Source organism: Zootoca vivipara, chromosome 3 (genome assembly GCF_963506605.1).
Source record: "Zootoca vivipara chromosome 3, rZooViv1.1, whole genome shotgun sequence".
Classification (NCBI taxonomy): domain Eukaryota; kingdom Metazoa; phylum Chordata; class Lepidosauria; order Squamata; family Lacertidae; genus Zootoca; species Zootoca vivipara.
The window spans coordinates 30141612-30148221 of record NC_083278.1 but is presented as its reverse complement, the minus strand read 5'-3'; positions in this window follow the sequence as shown (position 1 = coordinate 30148221).

Sequence of the window (6610 nt, the reverse complement as noted above, 5' to 3'; positions counted from 1 at the left end):
GAGGCAGGAGGGTTCTGGCAGGGTCCTAGCAGCCTCCTTCCCCCTTGCCAAAGCCAGGCAAGTGCTTACCAGGCTTTGGGAAGGAGGTAGGAGGGCTCTAAGACCCCGCCGGAGCAAATACCACCTTCCCAAAGCCCTGTGTAAGCCAGCGCTGAGATGACTGCGGGGAGGGTGTCAAATGTTGGCCTTGCACAGGGCAGCATATTACCAAGCATATTGCCAAGGTCTGCCCCTGCCTGTAGGTCAACCTGTCCCCTCTTATGGGGAGGGGTCCCACTGCTTCTGGGCTGAATGTACATACCCATTATTGTACTCCCCACAGCAAAAGGAAAAGCTCGTCATTGTGCGGAACCCATAGCTTAAAAATGCTTTGCAATATATCTATCAAAAGGCTTCATTTATATGTCTGGATTGTGTTGTCATAACCAGTCGCACCTTTCCCCCAACCAGCATGTTTATTACTCACATTCATTGCACGCTATAAGGGGATTGTTCTTTATTGTGAAACACAACCTTACACAATGTACTCTTTCCCTGAGGACAACCCATCGTAAACAGAAATTAGTGAGGACATAAAATCATTTGTATTTACAGCCGGTAACTTTCTGTTCTTGACCAACTTACCAAGCATTGGCTGCCATATGTACTACATAGCAAAATGCTGTTCCTCGCACTCGAGCAAAGACGACTAAGGCTGGCTGTTCCACTTCCACCTTGCGATCCCATGTTTGGGATTCACAATGGGAGAAATGCTATGTCAATTTCTTGACTAATCCCTCGTGACATTAAGCCAGCATTATGATCTCTTATGCCATTGCTAAGAATACCAGATGGATGCATGTCAACTCCACGGCTCACAGGTTCTGACAAATAGATGTTGAGAGTTCAGCTCCATTAATCTTTATTATCATCCTACCTTCCCTGTATTACCATGCTATTGATTTTTCCAAAATGTTTCCAATTAAGACTGTGTTCTTCATATCCCAGATGTGATGTCAGACCATGATAGCAAGATTAACAGAAGAACTTGACACATGCAACACATTGAACTGCTAGCTTTTGTACGGAAAGTAATTAATGCAATTAGTAATAGCATGATTAGAAGCATTAGGCCAGTCAACAAATTAAAGGAGTTTGCTTAATTAACTGCTTGACTTAACTCTAAATTGACAGTATTTTCATTAATGATGTCAGGCTTCTCATGTAAGAAGTTACCCAGATACATTTCTGTCTACCAGATTCTATAAAGATCAGAATCTGTATATACTGATATGCAGACATGCTTCATGCCAGTGTCCACTGAGGTCAAAGGCAAAATTTTTACATATCTAAATGGATCTGGATTGTAACATCCATTGCATAAGAAAGCCCTTGTCACCATTACTGAATATACTTTCTCGGTTGACAGCTGTACCTAAACCGGATGTGTCATGAGTGATCTAAAGTTCAATAAATTAACTCTGCTTATTAATCATTTGTATTCCAAAGAATACCACCCATAAAGGAGTCACCAGTAAATGTTGCCAAACAAATGCTTATCGAAGAATTTATTATCTTCCTTATTAAGAAATATTGGGCACAATCCTGCCAAAGGTCAGCATTTTTAGGTTCAATTGATTTTAGTGAGAAATTTAAGTACGCGTTGATGACTGGATATGCACCATACCTTTAAAGCATGTTTGAAGCACATTCTTTCCCTCAAAGAATTCTGGGTACTGTAGTTTACTCCTCACAGAGTTGTGATTTCCGGTGACCCTTCACAAACTACGGTGTCCAGAATTCCTTGAAGGGAGAGGAATGTGCATCAAATGTACATAAAAAGGTCAGAAACTGTCCCATTAGAACCAATGGGCTCTAGGAGTGTCATCCAGAGAGACACTGGGGATGAATGTCCTTGGCAGAACTGCACTTCGACAGCTAATGGATGTCAATTCTTAACTCGGAATAAGTCAAAATGTCAGTTTTTCTCAACTTCAAGATCCCAGTCAGAGAAACATTTTAAAAAAAACTGCCCCGAGGAGGAAATTTTTACACCCAAGAAGCATGTTAATCATATGCATTTACATTTACTATCTAGTTGGTGATCTTTCACTCATAAAAGCTCTTTTAATTAGCACCCCTTCAAAACAAAGAGGAAAAACCAGATTGAGATCTTCCCTGTCCTGCATTCATCTTCTGTCGTCATATTTTCTATAGCTTTTCAGGTTCAACTAGATTTGTCTTTAGAAGGCAATCCTACACACAAGAGGAAAGTAGTTTGGTTATTTTTTTAATTTGATATGTTTTCCATTTAGACTCATCAGAAATCAAGGATAGCAACTCTGTTTTCATTATCTATTACTGTTGATGAAATCAGGGTTGGAGGCAGAGAGGTTTTAACCTATTCTTCTTCACCTTTCTGCATGTTCAGATGTAAGTGGGCATTGCATGGGAGATGCAGGAACAATATCCTCACTTTTAATGCATGTTTAAATATTTAGGCCCTTACAGGAACATCAGCTGCACCTTAAACTTAGTTTCCTATTTGAATTCTTCCCATAGTTAACTTTGGAAGAAGGGCTGAAAGCAGAACCTAGTCAGGACTCAGAAGGAGATTTCCTCACTTCAGCTGAAGTTGACAGTTCCTGAGAAAGCCAGCATCATGGAGAGCCAGGGACAACTGTTGCAGAGTTTTTATTTTCGCTTCCCAAAGGCCCTTTGCATCTATGCTCAAGAATATTCTTTGGGTCACGAGTACTAGTGCTTTGGTGATGCAAACTGGTCCATCAGAGTTCCGGGCAGAGGTTTAGATCTGGGCCGATGAGATCATACAGCAGGGAATTAAATCCTCTGGGGTCCAGATACAGCACAAAAAGAGATGCTTTGCGATATTAAAAAACCTTCAGAGGCTATGTACGATTCTGGGCACAATTCAAAGTGTTGGTGCTGACTTTTAAAGCCCTAAACCAGGCACCCCCAAACTTCGGCCCTCCAGATGTTTTGGACTACAATTCCCATCTTCCCCGACCACTGGTCCTGTTAGTTAGGGATCGTGGGAGTTGTAGGCCAAAACATCTGGAGCGCCGCAGTTTGGGGATGCCTGCCCTAAATGGCCTTGGCCCAGTATACCTGAAGAAGCGTCTCCACCCCCATCGTTCAACCCAGACACTGAGGTCCTGCTCTGAAGGCCTTCTGGCGGTTCCCTCACTGTGAGAAGTGAAATTACAGGGAAGCAGGCAGAGGGCCTTTTCGGTAGTGGCGCCCTCCCTATGGAATGCCCCCATCAGATGTCAAGGAAATAAACAACTATCTGACTTTTAGAAGACGAATTTTTAGATAGGGTTGCTTCGACTTACGAATTTTTTCTCCCAATGCATTCCTATGGGATTCGACTTACAAATTCTCGACTTACGAATGTGCGTTCGGAACACATTTAATTCGTAAGTAGAGGTACCACTGTACTTAAAGGTATCCTATATAATAATATGCAAGTGTCTCTGCGTCCAAGTTTTCCGTGTGTCCCTGGGTTACTGCGCATGTGCCCCAGGGACACAGGGATTGGACAGCAGAGACTGCACGCGCGCACTCTCCCCGCCCCTCTGCCTCCTCCAACCGCCGCTCCCGGCCGGACACCGCCTCACTGCAGGGCACGTCAGGGAAGCGAGGGTGGAGGCCGGCAGAGACCTCCTCCTCACAACCCTCCCTGGCCCGTAAGAGGAACGGCGGGAGGCCGCGAAGCAGCGGCGGCGAGGTAGGCATTTGTGTCCCGCGTCCTTCCTGTCGGTGGCTGGGGGGCAGGAACGGAGAAGGTTCCTGCCCCCCTGCCGCCGACAACAAGGACAGGTCCCAGGGTTCGGAGAAGTGCTGCGCAAGCGCTTCTCCGAACCCCGGGATGTCTCCTTCCTCTCGGTGGCTGGGGGGCAGGAACGGAGGAGGAGAAAGCGCTGCTTTCTCCTCCTCCGTTCTTGCCCCCCTGCCGCCGACAACAAGGACAGGTCCCAGGGTTCGGAGAAGCGCTGCGCAAGCGCTTCTCCGAACCCTGGGATGTCTCCTTCCTCTCGGCGGCTGGGGGGCAGGAACGGAGGAGGAGAAAGCAGCGCTTTCTCCTCCTCCATTCCTGCCCCCCTGCCGCCGACAACAAGGACAGGTCCCAGGGTTCGGAGAAGCGCTGCGCAAGCGCTTCTCCGAACCCCAGGATTCTAGCGCCCGTTATTGAACGGGCTGAAATACACTAGTATTATTATATCATCACAGCCACCAAACTGCAATGGCTATGATTCTTTGGAGGAAGTAGCAACATTTAAACTGGTATAGAACTAATGTATCACTGTAGCTTCAGGGAAACAATAGCCCCTTTCATCTCCTTCCACACGCCTCAAACTTGCAGAAGGTAAACAAGGCTGTGCCCACTGGTTCTCCTCCCTGTCCTCTGGGTGGTGTCCAATTGCTCTGTCACAACTTGTGTGTGCAGTGCGGATAGGGAGGAAATTCAGTTCAGCTTACATTTAAAGCAGAACATGTCAAATCCACAATTTCTGAAGCAAGGGGAGAACTGAAACACATCCAACCTTTGAAATTCGTACAAATCTGAATTTTGTGATACAATTCTCCAACCAACCAATGTACAGTGGGACCTTGGTTTTCAAACGCCTTGGTACTCAAGCAACTTGGAACCCAAACACTGCAAACCCGGAAGTGTTCCGTTTTGCGAACTATTTTCGGTATCCGAACGTACTTCGTTTTGAGTGTTTTGCTTCCGATTTGAGTGCCACACTTCCGTTTCGAGTGTTACGCAGAGGTCTGTCTGTTTTTGCTATTTATTTTGCGTTTTTGTTTTCCTGGCTTTTTTGTGTGTGACTGTGTGGAACCCAGGTCAGCTCCTGGTGGATAGGGTTGCCAGACTCAATAGAGGACAGGACTTCTGTGCCTTTACTTGCCCTGCTCTCTTTTGAGTCTGGAAACCTTAAAGAGAAACCAGCAGACCATTTGTTTAATTTCCAAGCAAAGGGTCTGCTGGTTTCTCTTTAAGGTTTCCAGACTCAAAAGAGAGCAGGGCAATTAAAGGCACAGAAGTCCTGTCCTCTATTGAGCCTGGCAACCCTACTGATGGATTGATTGTGTGACTGCAGTACATTGTTTATTGCTTTTATTTTATGGATCAATGATCTCGTTAGATAGCAAAATTCATGTTCAGTTGCCATTTTAGGGGTTGTTTTTAAAAGTCTGGAACGGATTAAGTCATTTTGCATTACTTTCTCTTGCGCCTTGGTTTTGGAACGCTTTGATTTTGGAACGGAATTCCGGAACAGATTAAGTTTGAGAACCAAGGTACCACTGAATACACAAATACATATATTAGGGGGAAGGTATGCATAAAAATGAACTCATTGGTAAAAGACAACACACACAAATGCATGGTATTAGGAGAAATGGCTTGCAAATAAAAATATGTTCATCAAAACTGCATATGTGCTCATTAGGAGAAATTTGCTCTAAAAAGCTGGAGGATTCTCATGAGGATTTAAAAAGAAACAAATTGCTGCAGAAATGTGGATAACTGAATGTAAAGTTGGAAAAACGAGAACAGCCACTGGCAGATCCTTCCATCCCTAGTGTGTGGTACAAAAGACTTCTGTCAATCTTCTGCTGAGCTCATGGAGGTGAGGGGACAAGGTCAGCTGATGCAAGAGAATGGAGAGAAGCTCTTGAAAGGGAAGATAGCCAAGGCTAGATTGATGAGGAATAGCTGTGTGGCAAATGCAGATGCTTCTGGACAAAGGAAAATTCGATGGCAGGTCATGTTCCTTCCAGTATCATGCCTTTTAAAGAGAAACTGGATGAAAAGCATCAAGAGCATCAAGGGATATATGCATCAAACCTCTTTGAATATTGAGTACAAAAGAGGAGCATATCTGGAAACTGACAGAGTACCCAAAAATCGCTTGCTGTTATTACACATAGATAGTGACAATGGTTCCATAGTCCTTATCTATTCTTCCTGATTAAAAATATAGGATTGCGGTTTTATTTCCGCCCTCCCCCATTTATATTTGCTCCCTCAAATAATTAGCATAGGAATTCCCAAAGAATGAGGCATGATCGCTTCTGATGAATCTCAGTCTCAAGAAAGATTAAAAGAAAATGTGGGACCAGGGCCAAGAATCTAGTACAGGTGAAACTCGGGAAATTAGAATATCGTCGAAAAGTGCATTTATTTCAGTAACACAATTTAAAAGCAAATTAAAAAAATTCCTCCAGTAGCACCTTAAAGACCAACTAAGTTTTTATTTTGGTATGAGCTTTCGTGTGCATGCACACTTCTTCAGATGTATTCTTCAGATGTATTCTTCAGATGTATCTGAAGAAGTGTGCATGCACACGAAAGCTCATACCAAAATAAAAACTTAGTTGGTCTTTAAGGTGCTACTGAAGGAATTTTTTTATTTTGCTTCGACTCAGACCAACACGGCTACCTACCTGTAACAATTTAAAAGGTGAAACCAATATATGAGATAGATGCATGACATGCAAAGCAAGGTATGTCAAGCCTTTATTTGTTGTAATTGTAATTATTTGTCATTAGGCGGGTCAATTATAAATGAAATGTAATTAATGAAATGTAATAGTGATG